General features: G+C 41.4%; 1 pseudogene; it reads left to right on the top strand.

Annotated features, from left to right (window-relative positions):
* LOC120438465 overlaps positions 1 to 21,160 on the top strand; it is a 44,643-nt pseudogene that overhangs the window by 20,025 nt on the left and 3,458 nt on the right.

Below are 21,160 nucleotides of genomic sequence, written 5' to 3'. Positions count from 1 at the left end.
ATTTTAACAACTAGCAATAAGCAGAAACAAGTAGAAGTTCAACAGTAACTGACCAAAAAACCTTGAGGAACCCCTCATTGTATTTTTCATTTCTGCACATCTAAAACTACCAGTTTAAACTTAGAAATGTCTCCCCTTTGGGTATAATGGAAACCAGTCTACAACCTTATCTGTTAAACTAACTGAATCATGAAGTCTTTGACTTAAGATGTTGAGATCTACCGAGTTAAAGGTAGCAGTGACATTAAGCAGGACTCTTTGATGTATTCACAAATCTCTGAATTTCTTTTAAACAGAGATTAAAGAAAAACATTTGGATTAGATTTTTTTTTTTAAATTTTGATCAGTGTTCTTTGATCAGTGGGTTTTGGTCAGTGATTGTTGATCAATGGTCATGAGAATTTGCATAATTATGATTAAGGAACTGACCTCACAGCCCATTGTTCCCTCAGTGGGCTGGTTTCAGTCATTATGCAAATGTACTGTTTATAAGGTTTGGGGAAACCTGCAGTCAGCTGAGACTGAAGAAGTCACTTGGATGAGTGATCAAACGCTTTCTCCCACAAAACGCTACGTCCAGATGAACAGATTCAACTTTTGGAGATTTACTTTCCTGGATGATTGAGAATGCATCAAGACATTTAGATTAGATTTTTATTGAGACTATTTTCTTTATTCAGACTGAGTCAAACCTTTTTGTTCTTTAAATGGAAGACAGAAACACATTGTGATAACTCTAATATTCAGTGTTCAGCTGTTTGGAGTATGTTCAGTGTCTGAGCTGCCTGCTGTTTGTATCTGAACTTTGATTTGACTTGATGTCAGTAGAAGACTGATGTGATGATGAACAAATAGATTTAAGTTCTCAATCGTCCCGACTGCTACTAACTTTTTCAGTTCTTGTATGTGATTCTGTGTTCTTGGCTGTTTGTGTGGTGTGGAGGTGACTTGCTGCTGGCTGCAAGGCAAACTGCCCCCTGGGAATAATAAAGTTTATCTTGACTTTGACCTTGTTTTACAACAACACAATGATGAGTGTGTCTGATACTGTTTGAGAGAATCTCCCTGATGAGTACAGATGTGAATGAATTAGGAATTTATCTTCATGTTTTGTTCTTTATTCAGATTGTGTGGATGCAGTTTGTCAGAAACCAGCTGTGGTGATCTGGTTGCGGCTCTGAAGACCAACCCCTCCCACCTGACACATCTGGACCTGGGTGAAAACAACCTGGGTGGTTTGCATATGAAGCAGCTCAGTCTTTTCCTAGAGAGTCCAGACTGTAGATTGAAAGTACTGAGGTCAGTATAGAGCAACACTTTCTCATAATTACCATCTAACAATATAAGCCTGAGGCTACAGTCCCACACACCAACATAAATCCTATACTAATGAGGACACACACGATCTTTCTCTTACTATTTAGATGTGAACACAAACCTGACAACACAAAGCAAAGCTCGTAGGCTCAGGTGTCAGGAGGTAGAGCAGCTACTAATCAGAGGGGTGGTGGTTCGATCCCCATCTGCTCCAGTTTGCATACCTAATATTGGGCAAGATGCATCCATCGGAGTATGAATGTGTGTGAATGTTAGATAAAAAGCACTTATGTAGGAAAAACATAGAAAAAAGTGCTTTGATGACTCAGTGAATGAGGCAAGTTGTATAAATGTGCTTTGAGTGCTCAGCTGGAGTATAAAAAGCACTATATAAAAACAAGTCCATTTACCAAAGATGAAAACCAGCACAAAGACTTTAAAACAATCAAAAGCTGCCTAGCTGGGGTCCCTTAAACCACTTAATAAACATTCAAGTGCATGCAGAGCTGTGCTGTGGGTCCTTTACGTCACAATCTGAAAAAGGTGTTGGAGATAACATTTTGTATCACTTGATCACAAGAGTTAAGATATGATAGTTTCTTTACAAATTTCCTCAGAATTTTACACCTCTGACCAATCCCCTAGATGTTTTTTTTTTTTTTTGTTTTGTTCAGTGGCCCTAAAACACTAACGTATTACAATTCAGATTAATGAGAATGTCTACATTCTGAACCTTCTTCAGCTCTGAACAGATTATGAAACACTGAATGATTTCAAGCTCACACTTTGTCTAATAAACTTACATCTTTCATTCTTTTTTCAGACTGGCAAATTGCAGTCTGTCAGAGATCAGCGCTTTTGTCTCAGCACTGAGCTCCAACCCCTCCCATCTGAGACAGCTGCACCTGAGTGGAAACAACCTGCAGGATTCAGGAGTGAAGCCACTGTGGGATTTTCTGAAGAGTCCAAAATGTCGACTTCAAATTCTGGGGTCAGTCACCACATTTTAGTTGTGCTAACAATAAAAAGCAAGCTAATAATTTGTATCTGAAAAAGTGCTTTGGCTCAGCAGGGATCAGCTTACAGGTAGAATACAGCTGCTGGATGGTTGATTGTTGATCAATGGTCATGAGAATTTGCATAATTATGATTAAGGAACTGACCTCACAGCCCATTGTTCCTTCAGTGGGCTGGTTTCAGTCATTATGCAAATGTACTGTTTATAAGGTTTGGGGAAACCTGCAGTCAGCTGAGACTGAAGAAGTCACTTGGATGAGTGACGAAACGTTTCTCCCACAAAACGCTACGTCCAGATGAACAGATTCAACTTTTGGAGTTTTATTTATATAGCACATTTAAAAACCCGAAGGCACGTCAGAGTGCTTCACAGTAATATGGAGAGTCAACATAAGTCAATAACAGGGTACAAATCGGGCACCAGCACAGACAGGATAGAGGCACTAACAGACCAGAAGAGTTAGACCAGGGGTCTGCAACCTTTTACACCCAAAGAGCCACTTGGACCCGGTTTCCACGCAAAAGAAAACACTGGGAGCCCCAAATACTTTTTGAAATCTAAAATGAAGATAACACTGTATATATTGTTTTTTTGTGCTTTGTGCGGGCAACTAAAGTAAGTAAAGTTTATTTATTAAGCGCTTTTCACAGACAGGCAGTCACAAAGCGCTGTACACAAATATTAAAATAAACAATACAATCAATAGACATTATACACAATGTAAAAGATCAAATGTAAATAATGTAAAGAATATAAAATGCGTAGATCAACAAAAGGTTTGTTTGAACAGAAAGGTTTTTCACTGCTTTTTAAAAGAATCCACAGAGAAACTAAGGTGTGCTGCTTATGAAATCCATGAAGTGCTACAGAGAAAATTACATTTTATTTATGTAATTAACACATTTTGAACTCTTAAAGAAATATAACAAAAGGAAAGACGCCCAGCTGAACTAAAATGATCCAGGTAGCAAACAAAAACCATTGTGAGCCGCCACCCTTTTAAAAAATAATTGGAAAAAAAGCTCTATGCCGCTAAAAAAATAGATATTTGCAAAATTCTGCCTAAATATGTATTTTACCTTGTTAATGTGTGTGGCGGGGCGTGGTCTGGAGTACCGCTGCAGGGGAGGCGGACGCACCTGAGCAGCACCCGCACTCACGCCTCGCCGCCTTAAAGTCTGTGCTCTCTCTGCTGTTGTGTTGTCGGGCTGTGAGCTGCAAAGCTACAGCCGGCTGTATGCGTACAGCAACCGTGTGTGAAAAGTGGTCAATAAAGAGATGCTGAAAAGCGCGTTCATGCAAACATCGTCGGGTCTGCCGTGGTATGTTTACAATGAGACTTCTGGTCCCGAACCTCTGCGCACAGCGTCTGCAAATCGGGGCTTTCATCTTCACGCAGGACTGTAAGCTGTCATCTGTGAGGCAGGAGCGGTGTTTGTCTTTAACATAGTTCACAGTGGAGAACAGCTGCCAACATAATGTGGATCCGAAGATCCATAATTGGCCTACCTGGGGTTGAAAGTCTCGATAAATGCACATTGTTTAGGCGGGTACACCGGCTTCCACGAGTGTGACGCTTATTTTGAGCGATGAAAAAAATAATAACATATAATTTTATTTTTATATTTCAGAATCACAATAATCTTCCAATTTAGAACTACGAGTTAAAAAAAAGAACTAAACACAAATAAAATGCACTTCAGCTAAATACTTCTAATTTATTTTCCCAAACCACGCGGAGCCGCAAAATAAGGACTAAAGAGCCGCGGGTTGCCGACCCCTGAGTTAGATAAATACAAAATCCGCTAAGAAGACAAAAACAGCAGTAAAATTAATAGTAAAATAATAAATTTAATAAAATTTAATAAAGGATTTAAAATATTTGAAATGTAAAAGATTTAAAAGGGTATTAACTGGTCAGGAAAGCCAAGTCAAATAGATATGCTTTCAATCTTGATTTAAAGGATGGGATAGAGTCCGAGGCTCGAATAGAAGCAGGGAGGCTGTTCCAAAGGTTGGTGCAGCTGAAGCAAAGGCACGATCGCCTCTGGTCTTCAGTCTAAACTTAGGTTGGGCCAGGAGTAACTGACCTGATGATCTTAATGCACGACAAGGAGCGTACAGATTGAGGAGGTCAGTGAGGTAGCTGGATCCAGCTAACCACAGCTGAAAAGATATTTAGATTAAATTTACCGTTTCTTCAGGTCACACGAGTTGAGTTTTTTCACGCTGAAAAGTTGGTTTGTTTTGGCTCTGACTGAAGACACCGACACTGCAGACACAGCTGTTCTTTTGTGCTGCTTTGAAGCAAAACATTCTTTGTATGTGAGGAAAATGCCGTCCATCCTCTTCAGCTCTAGCGTAGACTCTGCCATCATATTTCTTCTTTCCGTGTGTTGCTACTTTGAAACGCTTGGGCCGCTCTGCCCGCCACGGTTTCAAACTGGTCATGTGACTGCATGGCCACGTCTCATTGGTAAAAAATTTACCGGAAACCCCACTGGCGCATGTTAAACTAATTATTTTTTTAAAAGTAACGAGTTGAATTTTGCAAATGTAGCAGAGTAAAAGTACAGTTTCTTCTTCATAAATGTACTCAAGTAAAAGGAAAAAGTATCGTGCAAAAAAGGTACTTTTTAAAAAAAAAAAACTTAAGTAAATGTAACTCGTTACTAGTCACCTCTGCACTTAACCTTTCTTTCCATATGCTGGGAACTTCCTGTTGTTCCAAGGAGGACTGGAAAATGTGTGAAAATCTTTGAACAAGTTTCTGTGCCTCAATCTTTTTCTTCTCTCCCTCATAACAAGACAGCTTCTTCTGCCTGAGAACATGTTGGAGTGATTTACTAATCCAGGGCTGCTTATTGGGGAAAATACTTCCTGTTTGCAAAGTAATCCCCATTTTTCCCAGAAAGAAATGTCAGTAGAAATAAATGTTCTAAGTGAGAACATGAGCCTTTAAAAAGTCCCAGTGGGAGCAGTCAAAGCAGTCCCTCAGTCCCAGTATAGAGTCTTTGGTCCAGACTGGAACAACTGTGTGCCCAGTTTGAGCTCTCTTCAGTGCTGTGACCTGACTTTTAGAGACATAAATTAGGATTTTTTAACAAATATGTTCCCATGTGTTGACGTAATCTTGTTTTCCAATTTACCATTAAAGACTGCCCCTTGTTGGTTTTATTATTATTTTTTGACCTGTGTGTATATTTATAGTATCCTTCTTATGCTATTCATGCATGTATTATTTTCAGACATATGGAGGTTATGTCACCCCCCTCTCCTCCTCATCATTAATGTTCTAGTCCAACATCTACTTGGGCGTGACCTAACCAATTAACCAATACCTACTTATGATATGTCAGCTGACCTATCCGTGAAGTTTTGACTGGTTAATTTGAATTTTTTTCTGTTTCCTGTCTTGTATTTAAGCTATTTTTTTACAATGTTTTACTATGACCCTGATGAAGGCCGCAAGCCGAAACGCGTTGGTCAATTATTAAAGCTGTTCTTCTTTCCTCAAGTGTTGCTGGAGTTCCTGCTTTTCTTTCATCTTCTCCATGCACCTTGGAAGCAGGTGAAGTTGTGCCAGGATTTTTTGCTGTGACCTGACAGACCCAGAGGGGCCATCACATCACATGTAGAAGCTCCCCTAATGGAGCCACAACACATGTCCAACACTTAGTCTGTCTTGTTGGACCAACTGGAAGAAATGATTCAAGGACTTAGTCACAGAACAGAGATTCAAATCTCCAAAATCCAACTGGCTGCATCAGGACATATAGTCTGAAACTCTGCACAGTTTCCTGTTTGAAGCTGCTTCCTGTTGGCTTCAGCTGTTTGGAGTTTCCATTTTCTAAACTTCTACATTCTGAACCTTCTTCAGCTCTGAACAGATGATGAAACACTGAATGATTTCAAGCACTTTGTCTAATAAACTTACATCTTTTATTCTTTATACAGATTTTGGGGCTGTGGTTTTACAGAGATCAGCTGTGATTATCTGGCAGCAGCACTGAAGTCCAACCCCTCCCATCTGAGAGGGCTGTACTTGGACTCTAATGACCTGAAAGATTCAGGAGTGAAGCATCTGTGTGGTTTTCTGGAGAGTCCACGATGCCAACTAGAGCTCCTGTCGTAAGTCATTATTTAGTTGTGCTGAGATGAATATGATGTTCTTTAAAGACAGCAGTACAACACAAAACATACAAGCCCACACACACACACACACACACACAGTCAGCGTTGCTGTTTTAATCGACGGTTACTGAATTATCAGGTGTTACTGAAGTGCAGCTTTTTTTTTTAAAAATTTGGTGTTACAGATGTGACAGACTGAAAACATGGTGCCGTTTGCACATATTTAACAATCAGCTGTGCACAGGAGCTGAAGCCTGTTGCTCTTGACTGAGCAGCCCGGTGCTTTTCTCTTGATTTCTTTAGTCACGGTAAATTTATTCACCTGCAGGGATTAGCTAAACAAACTTTAGAAAATGAGTTTCCCTGGCAGCTGAGTGTTTATCTCAGCTAGCTAGGTCCTGAGACCTAGCTAAGGATGGTAGTTACGGATTAGCTTACAAACACGTTTAACTTACCGAAAAAGTGCAGCGGGGCCTCGGGTCCTTCTGTCAGGTAGTCCAGTTTACTGAAGAACACCTCAGGCTGTCAGGAGGATGACCCAAGCAACCTCAAATTTGTCCAGGAAATCCTTAACGAGTTGGTCTTGGATTGTATTCAAAACTGAGTTTTCGGAAAAGAGCGTGACCCCAGCATCATGGCGAACATTGATGTCTCGCCATGAAGAACGAAATTGCTCAAAGAAATCCAAACTTACAGACATGATGACAGGCGCACCCTAAACAGATTGATATACCCATTGGTACCATTAGTCAAAGCACGACCTAGTGGGAACTAGGTGGGAAATCTGGCACACACCTCCAATGTGAGGAAGGCTCTCTTGTTGTAGCTCATTTTCATGGAATATTGACACATGGCTAGGGATGGGTATCGTTTAGTTTTTATCTGATACCAGTGCCAAACCGGTACTTTTGAAACAGTGCCGGTGCTTAAAGAATGGAGAACACAAAATTGGTCCAAAAACCTCTCGTTTTTATTTTTAGCAGTCTCTTTTTTTCTGCAAAATGATAACCAAGTCAGCCTTTTCTGTTGATACAACACACCTCCTTTGGTTGGAACCGGTGCTTAAACAATGGAAAACACAAACTTTGTCCAAAAACCTCTCATGTTTAGCTGTTTTTTTGTAAAATAAATAACAATGTTAGCCTTTTCTGCAGGTATAGGGCATATATGGTATCACTCTATCAAACAAGAAGACAGCCGCATGTAACTACGACGGTGTTTGCTAGTTCACCTTACATGCATTAATGTAATAACGTGGTTAGCCTACTCACCCACAGTAGATGTGCTCGGTCTTGCAGCAAGCTATCAATACGGTGCATTTCTTGGCTTTTAAAAAAAATGCAATGCGTCACCAGGTATTTCGTCAGATTCGAGGTGTTACCTCCTTTGCACAGTATCACCTTAAAGCACTTGCTGCAGGCTGCTGAGTTTGCATCTTTTGGTACAGCCAGACTTTTGACCGCTTCGCCTTGGGCATTTTTAATTTGTAGCTCTGCTCTAAAAGAACGTACGTACCTGGGCCCGCCTACTATCCTTCCAAAGGTAAAATGATTGGCTATAATCCAAAGTGTATGACATCTCAAGAAAAAAAAAAGCACTGAAATGTGCGCTGCTTTTCGCGCTGGTTACTACAGTTTATGTCAGAACCAGTGCCATAATGGCACCGGATACCGGTGCCCATCCCTACACATGGCTCCACAGCGTCCCCTACTATATTTCAAAAGACCAGCCCCTGCCCTATGTTTCATCTATGAGTCTGAAATCTGGCAGGCTTATGTAAGATTTCAACATGAACAAAAATGTCTTCTGGAGCAATATCCCAAACCCAACAGGAAGTCAGACATTTTCAATTGAACATGTAATTTCATTTTTCCCTGTTTTCAGGCCTCATACATTAACGAACTCCTCCTAGGGATTCGTTAATGTTCGTTAATGATTCATCAGATTGGCGTGATCTCTGGTGCATGGAATCTTAAGACCTTTGTGATATTAAATTGTGAAGCATTTAATGTTTTGTGAAACTGGGTGGTCATTGTGACACATGGAGTTTCAATCACTCACCAAAAAGTAGTAAACTGCTGTCACTTAAAAACACAACGTCCAGTTTCTCTCAAAACTTCACAGGCATGATGAGAGTCGAGCTCGGAAAAGTTTGATATGCCATTTGTCAGCAATGGTTAGAGCGCCACCTAGTTGGAAGAGGAAATGCAAGTATATAATCATCATTGAACAGGTACGTGTTGCACATTGAGAATTCGTTAAACCTGATCATAGGTTGGTCTTAATGTTCTTGAGATGTGAGAAAGACTGCTCACATTCATACGTAGAGCCAAACATTGTCATTACAGCAATACTCACACGCTGCAGTGTGTGATGGGAAACATGTTCCAAGTTTTGACAATCAGCTGGTTGAAGTTCTTTCATTTCTCCCCACTTGTGTTTGCTCACCAACTCTGTGAGCCCAGCACCCGTATACAGGAAGCCTGGTTCAGCTCTCTGTTAAAGTCCTGATCTCTGGTAAGGCAGAGTTCACATGGAGCTGATGTGGGTGGGGGAGTTATAATAATTACAATATAAATTTTAAAAATAAACAATGTGTTTTATATGTGCAAGCTTGCCAGGACTTCATTCCTTTCTGAGCCTTGCTAGCCACAATGTAAATAGCTACAGTTGGATTCCACCTCAGAGTCCTGCCAACATTAGCTAGCACCAGTGATGCCATGTGCCTTTTCTTCTGGCTCCTCTGGATGTCTTCAATTCAGCCAGAAAATAGCTGAGCTGGAAAGCTGGATTTCCAAATCCGGGAGACTGAAGTCCTGCTGGACTCTTTGGCTGCTGAGGCCTCCTGCAATCCCAACAACAGCACACTTCCATAGCTTGGACCCACAGCTAACTCGAACCTGGAGCCAGCCATGGTTGCCTCCATCCACCACAAGGACCCTTGGCCCATACTCGTAGTTAAGCACAAAGTTTGAACCTGCTCCTCGCCGGTTTCTTCCGAATCCTTGATTGTTGTTCCAAGGGGAGAAGAGATGTGGAATAAAATCTTCCTGCACTCCACCATTGGGATCCATCGTCTTGTCTAACTGGTTTAAAGTGCTGAGGAGGATTGAATACAAACTGTCGCCTGTCAGTCCACAACCCACAGCCAACCCTGTGCCGGAGCTGACTGCCTATAGAGCCAGCCAAGGTCCTGGGACAGGGCCACATCCAGCAACCAGTGAGAGTCCCCGGTACTCCACCTCAAGGTCAGCTTATCTCAGAGTCCACAAGACCTCACAAATGTCAAATGGCAACCTTCATTATTCATGACTTAATAGTTGGACATGTTAAAACAAGGAGCCACTGTCCGAGACAGAGCATAAAGCTACGGAAACTCTAAGTGTCCAGACATCACAAATGTCACAATCAGAGCTACTGAAAAGATACTCTGAACACTTAACTGTTCACTAAACAGTCATGTGGATCACATTTCTGTGCCCAGTCACATCCCCACCAATGGCTGTGGTGTTGGGCATTTCAGCACGTTATTGTCACTACATACCTGGCTCTCATCAGCCTGCGCTACCCAAAACGTCTCCTCCATCGACAATTTCAATCTGTTCTGGGAACGCAATCAGTATTCAGATTTGACAGCATGCATCCAACCAAATTCAACACAACATTTCTCTCCTCAAACATCTGCTATGGCATCTCCACTCTGTTACTCCCATCACAGCAGGTGAAATCAATTCATCACGGTCCATTCGGTCTGACCAGTCCTGCTACTACTGATGCCATCTGGGTCCTTATTCCAACTCTAATGGACCCCCACCTACATAACTGCCTCTCATGTGGAGATTGGACCCTGTATGAACTCCTCATATTGGGAGCTCATCACCTTATAACTCTTCGTTGTTGACAGTTTTTTTCCCTCTTTTGCCATCAGAATTATTGTCTAAAGGCGAAGAAAGATGCCCAACAGATTTACTTTACCAAATGGACCATCCCAGCCTTGCCGTAATGGTCCATCTGATTCACCTTTTATTGTTTATTTTATTTTTTATTTTCACTTGCTAGATACGGGACAGACTTGAATGAGGAAAAGAAAGGGGAGAAAGAAAGAGGGTTAAAAACAGCAGAGAAGAGGGACGGGGAGAAAGGGCAAAAAACAAAAACCAACAAAATAAGCAGAGAAAAACTACATATATCAATCACCTGGACCACCTGTTGAAAGAAAAAAGAAAACAAGCAGAAGAAAACGAGAGCAATAGAATAAACAACATCACGATGATCTATGGGAATATAACAACTGCACCCAGACCCAGGTGGTGTTACCCTTTTTCCCTGCGGTGGGGAGAAGCAGACCGCCCCGACTCTGCAGCAGCAGGGAGGCCCCACATTCCAGACCCCAGTCGGACGGCCGACTCCTCCTCCCAGCCCCCCCGCTCCAGCAGGCCGCAGAGAACGGGGGTGTGTGAAGACTCCAAACCTCCCTCCACCCGCTCATATGTAGTGTTGATGTATGTGTGTTCTAAGGTGCATTTAAAACCCAGGAGGGCATGGAGCTACCTGCCAGAGCAGCAGGTAAGCGCATAGCCCCTCCTGATGGCCCTCAATGTCTACGTGTATTTAAAATTGAGAGGTGGGCAACGACGCCAGGGGTGAGGTGTACACCCTGATGGTAATTTGGATTCTGTGTGGCGTGCCCACCCCCAAGATCCTATATCTATGTGTAATGAGAGTGTGAGTAATGTGAATGTCTAAGTTGTGGGATAAAATTGAGGCAGAGGCAGCCAGAAGGGGACAGAGGGGGGGGGGGATGTCTCCTCTGCACCCTGGTGACACACCCCTACCCCAAGGCCCTGCATGTGTGGGTGATTGTGGTGGAGCGGGAAGAGGGAGGCAGCTGGAGATGGGTAGGGAAGGAAGGGAGGGGCAAGTGACCCCTCCCTGGGGCCAGCTCCCCCGCTGACCCCACTAGGCACCCCCATACTCTGCAGGGTTCATACGGGTGCTTGAAATCCTTGAACATGCTTGAATTTTAATGTTGTCTTTTCAAGGTTTGAAAAGTGCTTGAATTTCAGATGTGGTGCTTAAAAGTGCTTGAAAGTGTAACTGTATTTCATTCACCACAAACAGCTATCTGATTGAATAGTTTTCTTATCAGATAGAGAAATAAAATAAGTCACAAAATGTAAAAGCAAAATTTCCCGCCTGGGCTGCCTTGCGTCTGTTTCAATATGTGACCCCGCCCCTCCCTCGGACAGTCGGGGATGAGTGCGCTAACATATCTGTAGGTTGCTGTTTTAATGAGTGTTTGATGGAAAACAACAATGGCGGAGTTTGCGTTCTCCAGTCACATGATAGGTGAGTCCTAGTAAATAATTTTCCAGTACGTGTACGTTACACATGCTATTTTTTTAAATTATGATTATTATTTTGCTAGCTATCAAACTCGCTGGAGAAATGATTGAAATGCACTGAGTGTGATGCAGTGTGGCAGCGCTATTACGGAATATGCTGTGAACTTAGCTAACATTACTTAGCAGTAATATGAGTTAATTTACTCAACTGAAAGCTTTAAACATTAGCCCGATACATAACTAGCCAACTTAAGGCTTTCTGATTAACCCTCTGGGGTCGACCCAGAGTCTCCATTTCAACTTGGGTCTAACGTGCGGACTTCAAACTATATACCAGTTTTTAAATTGTGTTGATAGGTCACGTAAAACCGATGTTTTTGGGGGGGTTTCTGAATAAAACAGGGGCGTTTAGTTCAGGAAGAAACGGTAAAAACTGCGTTTTTTTTTTATGGAGAGCGCTAGCAAACACGCTTTGCTTGTGAGTGAAAAAAGAAAAGGAAAAAACACTTCTTCCCTATTGGTGGAAAAATGTACCATGTCGACCAATCAAAAAATATGATATGGCAACATGTGGTATTACTGTTTGGGAAGAGGCGGAAGTTTTAGGAGTGACCGGCGAGAGAGAGCGAGTGAGCGAAAGAGAGACAGAGAGTTTTGATACGTGAGAGATGTGTGACGTTTAACGTGTTTGGAGTCTCAAGTTAGTGTGTTATCTTGTGTAGTTAGTGTGTAGTGTAGTCGTTTTGTTTTGTGTGTCAGTTCTACTAGTTGCTGCCTTAAAACCAGCAAAGGCAGATTGCAGTGTAAACGCTGAGTGACACACCTGCTGTCAGACCTGCAGGTTTATCCCTGTGCTGTTCTCCTCTGTCTTATAGTGACACAAACTATTTTTTGAGTTGCATAAATAATTTGTGGGCCTTCTTCTTTGATGCAGAACACCTGATTGTTCTGTAAATAGTTTTAAATGAATAACGTCTGAGCCTTGGCTGCATTCTTAGGTAAATAGCACCATATAACTTTGTTGTTTGCGAAACTTGTTCATATTTTTAAAAAATGTCCAATTTCTATTTGCATTTCAAGTTATGAAAATGATTCGTTAAACATGCTTGTGGGTTTTACAGTCAAAAATATCACTTTCTACTCGTATTTTAAATTTTGTCTGAATTTAGATAAATTGTACTGACACATTATGTCAAAATGACAAAATAACAGATTGGCAAGATAAAGGAGTTTGCAAAGAAAAGCGTCTGGACTTCTTTAAGTTGCTTGAAGACGTTTCACCTCTCATCCGAGAAGCTTCTTCAGTTCTAAGGTCAAATGGCCGAGAGTCCCAGATTTAAACCCAGTGGGAGTATCCCCCCAAGGAGGGACAAAGGACCCCCTGATGATCCTCTAATCACATGAGCCAAGGTGTGAAAGCGGGTGTGGGTCCCAATCAGACAGGGTTTCGGGTGAGCTCATTGTGAAACCCTGGCCCCACTCAGACCCATAGTCAGTATAACATTGCGAAACACCTTGTTTCCAACACTTAGTCTGTCTTGTTGGACCAACTGGAAGAAATGATTCAAGGACTTAGTCACAGAACAGAGATTCAAATCTCCAAAATCCAACTGGCTGCATCAGGACATATAGTCTGAAACTCAGCTTCCTGTTTGAAGCTGCTTCCTGTTGGCTTCAGCTGTTTGGAGTTTCCATTTTCTAAACTTCTACATTCTGAACCTTCTTCAGCTCTGAACAGATGATGAAACACTGAATGAGTTCAAGCACTTTGTCTAATAATCTTACATCTTTCATTCTTTATACAGATTGTGGAGCTGTGGTTTGTCAAAGCTCAGCTGTGATTATCTGGCAGCAGCGCTGAAGTCCAACCCCTTCCATCTGAGAGAGCTGAACCTGTGGGGAAACAACCTGAAGGATCCAGATGTGAAGCAGCTGTCTGATCTTCAGCAGAATCCAGACTACAGACTGGAGACTCTGAGGTCAGTAGAGTGATGGAGTGAGTGGGTGGTGCTGTCAGCAGTATTGTACTAAACACAGTCAGTATGAAACAAAGATCCAGTGTTTCCAGTGAAGCTGTGAGAGGAGAATGGTGACAGGCTTGGACACAACCACAGGCAACCAATCAGATGAGTTAGAAGCTGATTGCAATCATGTGTTTGAGCTGATGTGATGATGTCTGTCACGTTCGTGTCTACAGGAAATAAAGCTGGATTATTTCTGACAGTGTTACAAGATGTATAGATCCTAATGCATCAACTGTGGAAACATTAAATCAAGCTGATCTCTTTTATTCACTCATCTAAACAGCTGATCAGTCTCATCGTTGTCACAGCACTGAGATCAGCCTGACTGAAGCATTCAAAGCAGTGGCTGTCATTTACAGGGTTTGTATGGGTGCTTGAAATCCTTGTAAAAGTGCTTGAATTTCAGATGTAGTGCTTAAAACTGCTTGAAACTTTAACTGTATTTTATTCACTACAAATAACTATCTGATTGAATAGTTTTCTTATTAGATAGAGAAAGAAAATGATGAGTTACACCGATGAGTGTTTGCTGGAAATTTTCAAATACAAATCACTGATAAGACAAGGACCAAATCCACCTGAAAAGTCTGCAAAACATATTTGCACCTCTTGACAATGGGGGAGTTTACATAAGACCTAGTAAATAATTTGAGTATGTGTAAGTAACACATTCTCATTTTTAAAATTATTATTTTTTTGCTAGCTCTCAAACTCGTGGGATAAATGGTTGAAATGCACTGAGTCTGCTGCAGTACGGCAGCGCTAGTACAGCAGCATGGAATAAGCTGTGAACTTAGCTAACATTACTTAGCAGTAGCAGTAATGAGTTACTTCCCTCGAGTGAAGCCTTAACCGTTAGCCCCATACATAACTAGCCAACTTAAGGCTTTCTGATTAAAAGCTAAAAGTGAAGTTGTCGCCGAGTAAACAGAATATTTTATATTTTTGTGTCTTTTTAAGTATTAACTTGGTGGCTTTGGCAACACCTTTGGGGGAAATAATGATAACATGACTGATCCATATGGGCACAAAGAATAGACGCTTTTTTGTTCTATTGAAGTTCCCCGGCTTTCATTCAAAATGTGTTTATCGTGAGCACCGACACATTAAACCACTTAAACATTACATTCAACATTATAAATGTTCTTTAAGCTCACACTGAGGCCTGTGGGACACCATCAGCCACTGAGACAGTAGACAAATATGTGTTTTTGTATATGAATATTTCATACTTTCAGCCTGCCTGTTTAAGGGACATGAACTAAATACATTAGAATCAATATCATAGATGATACATTAAATGGATTTTAGGTAGATGCTTGTGCATTCTTAAAGTCTTATATGTTGACCTGAGTCTGTCTGTTCAAGCCTCTCAGTGCTGTTCTCTGTCTGTCTGTACATGATGTTATTATGTTATTAGCACAAACACTTTAAAGCTGATCATTTAGGACTTCAGCAGTAATACAAACAGCAATGTAGTCAAACATCTTACAGTTAGTTTTGAATGAAATAAGTTAAAAAGAACAGACAAACATCTGTTTCCTATTTTGTTCGTCATACAGGAAAGAAGCATCAATATATGATAAAAAGACTTATTAATTTGGCCTCACTGTGTGTTGTTTTGTGCTGTTTGCAGTAGTTTTCTTGTTTTGTGGGGTTGGTGTTTTTCAACAGATGTTGATCTCGGACAAGTTGATTTGTTTACATTTGCACATCTTAATTTTTGAGTGAAATGTGTGTTTTGTGTTTATACACTACATGTATGTAAGGCATTTTCCTTTTGCAGTATTTTGTGTGGTGTGTTTTTCTATGTTTTAACAAAAGGGGAACAAAAGACATTTAAATCAACATAGAATGATTTGTTTTCATTTTCACATGGTCTTACTGAGGTGATGCAAAGTACAACATGCATTCTTTTTGTTGGGTCGAACACTTAAACCCCGCTGACTCAGAGAGCAATCACTTGTGTATGAGGCGAGACCACAGTGCTCTTTGTCTTTTACTTTCTGCAAGGGGAGCCCGGTCAGTATGGAACGCCAGGACTGCCATAATGAATTAATTAAATACACCATTAAATAATTAGTTAAATGTGTCATTAATTAATTAAATATGTCAATAATTAATTAAAATCAGAAATAATTAATTACAGAAATATTTACAACACATGTAATTAATTAATTATTGACACATTTAATTAATTATTTAATGATTTATTTATTTAATTCATTTTGGCACTTTTGTCCCCTTCATCTCTCTCTTTGAAATAATTTTATCTGTCAGCCTCACCCATCAAACTAAGTGGGCGGGGTTAATGCTGCCATGCAGCTTCTCTAACATTTGATTGGTTGCCGTGCAAAGTAAGTCAAAACAGGTCGATCCTAGATAATCGATTGCTTGTGTAGACCTGGGGCAGCCAGGTATCCCAGAATGCATTTCAAATCACAGGCAGCAATGGTGGTGGTGTAGTTTTAAAATACCCCGTTTTTCTGTCACCAACTACACTTTTAACAGTGTTTTAGCCGCGAATGTCGCGCTGTAATCTTCACATGTCTGGTCAGGTTGTCAGTAACAGTCAGCATGCAGAGTGCACCGAGGGGGTTACGTTAACCGGCGGTTTGTTTACATATTCCACTCTCCGTGTTCCACATGTTGCATTCGCAGATTCTCATTTTGACCGAACGATCGTCTCTTTCCACCTGGTCTTGTGTCTCTGTGCTTCTGTAACATAAAGAACGAGCTGACATGTTTCTCAGGACACCAGCGATCAGCTCAACAGACCCTCAGTTTACCTGCACATCCTCCTCCTCACCTGTCAGCTGTTTAACACCTGCTGCTAATTCAAGAAACACGCCCACGTTACCTGGTGATAGTCACAGTTTAACTGGGCAGCCGGTGCTCGATATAACGCAATGTCAGCGCATTTTTCTGCACAAGATAAGTAAATATAGTATTTTTCCCAAGCACAGAGCTGCTGGAGCTTGTTTCCTTACAGAGCACTTTATAGGCCAACCAGCTTCATCAGCGGCTGATGTCCAATCACCGCACACAGCTTTGAAACCTCACCTGAGTTTTAGCTCTCAGTGGTTAAACACTGGACTTAATTCACTCAGGTTCTGTCTGTCGGGTCACGTTTACTTCACTGTTTTATTTACAACTTTCATTCCACTTTGATCTGCGACAAACTGACGGTTCGTCTCTGTTACAGTGTTGCGTTGCTATATTTTTGTGTTCTTTATGCTGTAGATTTTCACGTCTCTGGAATAGTTGGCAGTAATAAGGATGATTTTCTGTAAAATCATATTGATATGACCCGTGACATATTCATAGATGACAGTTAGATAGTCAGCTGGGAAACTCTGTGTTAACTCAGAGAGCTGAAGATATCGTGGACATGCTGACCTCGCTCCGTGGTGCACAGGGCCGTTTACCCCATGATTAAAATATTAGCCGAACATCATGAAGTCTGTATGTGTTTCATAGTGTCGAACAACCGTTGTACAGTTAAAGCCAGCAGTTACTACATGACGGAAACACCAACGTTTTCTCTTTTATGCTTTTATACGCAGGTCAGCTGATTACTGAACAAAAACCCAAAGATCAGCTGTTAATCGGATTTATTTGCTCTCTCTCCTCCTTAAACATGTTTTTAATGTTAGTTATAATTCAGAATTGGCGACTGAAACACGTAGGACACACACGAACATCAGGAAATAAAACCCCGATAAATATAACCTCAGTAAAAGAAGTCAGTGTCAGCGGGGATTATTACAGCTGTGTACCGGGGCCTGCGCTTTGTCGGTGGTAATAACAGCTGATTGCTTGCGAGGCGAGCGGGTCTGTCCCACGCTTTAGAGTGTGTTGAGAAGCAGGAACGAGGACTTTAAAGGACAGATGGAGGAAAACTGGTGGATTGGATGTCCAGAGGAGTAAGAAGGATGACATACCTGCTGAAGCATGGAGCTGTCTTAGAGAGAGGGCAGTGGACTTCAGACTGTTTAACACTGTGGACTCTGATGTTTGCAGACGACACTGTGGTCTGTAGTGAGAGTAGGGAGCAGGTGGAGCATAGCCTGCAAAGGTGGAGGTATGCTCTGGCAATAAGAGAAATGAACATCACTAGAACTAAGACCGAACACACGTGTGTGAATGAGAGTTTGACCCCAGGTAAACTCATCCACCTTCACTACCTCTGCTCCTTGCAGCTTCACTGTTACACATTGAAAGCAACAGACAGTGCACAAGAGAGGTGGAGATGCCAGCAGGGTGGAGCGGGTGGAGACGAGTGTCAATGGTGTTTTCCCACAGAACAATAACAGCGAGAGTGAGACCTGCTATGGTCTGTGGTTTGGAGACGCTGGCACTGACAAAAAGAAGGCCGAGCTGAAGACCTGCAGATTTTTACTGGGAGTGACCAGGATGGACACAATTACAGTTCAGGTTTTACTGGTTTGAAAAACTGGTATGAAACACATACAGACTTCATGATGTTCGGCTAATATTTTAATCATGGGGTAAACGGCCCTGTGCACCACGGAGCGAGGTCAGCATGTCCACGATATCTTCAGCTCTCTGAGTTAACCCAGAGTTTCACAGCTGACTATCTAACTGTCATCTACGAATAATTCACGGGTCATATCAATATGATTTTACAGAAAAGCATCCTTAATACTGCCAACTATTCCAGAGACGTGGAAATCTACAGCATAAAGAACACAAAAATATAGCAACGCAACACTGTAACAGAGATGAACCGTCAGTTTGTCGCAGATCAAAGTGGAAAGAAAGTGATTGGTTGAACAGGTGTTCATGATCTGTGTTATCTGCATTTTCATCAGCGTCAGAGACTCAGCAGCAGATTAGAATAACAGTTATACATTTAATAAATCACCAAATGAATCCACGATCGAACCTGTTCCGACAGTTTGAGTTTGTATTCCCTCAGCTGCAGACTCGCTGCTGTTAACCTACTAACATGTTTAGTTTTAAAGGACACCTTCCTGCCTTTAGTCTCATTCATGAGCAGTATTAGTTTTCTTCTAACATCCAGAAGTCTGCACCATGTGTTTCATAGTTTGTAACAAACCTTTGACAGTTAAATATAACATGACCGAAACAAAAATAACAAAATAATCCCACAAATTATATGTTAACCTCATTTATTTTTAGTGAAGTAAACTCTAAAAATTCTAACAGACAGCTGGTGCTTAGAATACAGTTGAATAACTATTAAAAACAGATGATATAATATTTCTGTCCAGGTTGCAGTCTGCATTATGAACACGCTGTTGCAAACTCTGCTCCTCTCGGTGGAAATGCGCCTTCTCTTTCCTCTTTGTATAAAAACATTTTAAAAGTCAGTTTAATCTCAAAATTCACTGTTAAATCCGAAACACACCAGATAAAGAAAAGCGAATAGTTCAGTCTAACACATGTGCCAGTGAACCATTAAACGTCTGTAAAACTCTGCAGTTATGAAACGTAACTTTAGCCTCAGCCAAACCGATTTGCTCAGTTGTAAATAAAACAGTGAAGTAAACGTGACCCAACAAAACCTGAGTGAATTAAGTCCAGTGTTTAATGTCCACTCACAGTTAAAGACTGTGACATCATCAGGTAGGAACACACCAGGTGGGCGTGTTCCTGAATCAGCAGCAGGTGTTAAACAGCTGACAGGTGAGCAGGATATCTGCAGGTAAACTGAGGCTCGGTCGAGCTCATGGCTGGTGTCGTGAGGAAAATGTCAGCTCGTGCACGATATACAGTTAATTCTGAGCAGATATTTACTTTCTGTTACACCTTAACTGTCCAGCAAACCAACAAATGACATTAGGACAGTCTTCCTTGGGCTCCGCCTCCATATAGTCCACAGTCAGTTAACTGCTGCTCAGAGAGCTGCTCACAGTGTGAAGCTGCAGCACATTGTTTGTGTGCAGAATAATAATGACAACAAAAACCATTTAGCAAACAGTTTAATGTTGGTGAAATTCTGAACAGGCATCAGCACAGCCACCTGCATCATTCTTCAGTGTTGTACCATTACCAGGTTAAACTGGCATGATGGTTTCTATCAAAACTAACATGTCAGTTATTCTCTAATTCCAGAAAAAGTTCACTCTAACATTAAGACATGAGTAACAGAAATAATTCTGCACTGACATTATAATCAGTGTTGATTCTGGTTGATTTTCTGACTGTGTTTGTGAGCTGAGAGGAAATGAAAATGAATTTGTTACAAAAATCAGTTTTGTCCAGTTTTCCTGTAAAAAGCTGAACTCTAATCTAAGAGGATGTTACTGACAGGAAACAGCTGCATTATCTGCAGTCTGTGTGATCACAGCTGCTTCAATCATGTTTGTGTCTGCAGAGGTCAGAGGTCACAGTCTGCAGGGTCCAGCTGTCCGTCTGTGAGGAGTGACTGGTCCAAAGATCCACCTCCAGCCTTCAGTGGTGAACCTGGACCAACGAGGTCAGAGAGCTGAACTCCCTGAGTAACAGAAATAATTCTGCACTGACATTATAATCAGTGTTGATTCTGGTTGATTTTCTGACTGTGTTTGTGAGCTGAGAGGAAATGAAAATGAATTTGTAACAAAAATCAGTTTTGTCCAGTTTTCCTGTAAAAAGCTGAACTCTAATCTAAGAGGATGTTACTGACAGGAAACAGCTGCATTATCTGCAGTCTGTGTGATCACAGCTGCTTTAATCATGTTTGTGTCTGCAGAGGTCAGAGGTCACAGTCTGCAGGGTCCAGCTGTCCGTCTGTGAGGAGTGACTGGTCCAAAGATCCACCTCCAGCCTTCAGTGGTGAACCTGGACCAACGAGGTCAGAGAGCTGTGATGACTCCTTTACATGTTTGTGTTTCCTGGATAAATCTGACCTGAAACATCCTCAGATTGTTACAAAGATTCATTAAAAAGAAAACAATGAAAGAGAAAAGATCCAAATGTTAGACTTGGTCATTTGCTGTTTGAGGACAGTGATGCTCATATCTGTGGGGAAAGTGTGACCTGAGTGGGTTCATGTTTGTCTTTAAAGAGCTGCTCTGATTCTCTTTGTGTCTGATCTGTTAAACAGTCTGAGAGGTCACACAGAGACCCAGCAGCTAAAGCCTGGATCATACTGGCTGCTGTTACTCCATCAGGACAACACTGAACCACAGTGCTGTTCATGGCAGTGCTGCAAGCATAAAGTGCTGAACTCCAAAAACACTGCCTTTAGCTAAATGTCATATAGATAAGTCAAAGTACTTTGAGTGCTGAGTAGCAAAGCACGATATAAGAACTAGTCTATTCACCATTTACCAAATGATAAGAGCTGAGTC

The sequence above is a fragment of the Oreochromis aureus genome, linkage group 3, assembly GCF_013358895.1.
Source record: "Oreochromis aureus strain Israel breed Guangdong linkage group 3, ZZ_aureus, whole genome shotgun sequence".
NCBI classification, from domain to species: Eukaryota; Metazoa; Chordata; class Actinopteri; order Cichliformes; family Cichlidae; genus Oreochromis; species Oreochromis aureus.
The sequence above is the reverse complement of the archived record's forward strand: the minus strand, read 5'-3'. Positions and strand labels throughout refer to the sequence as shown.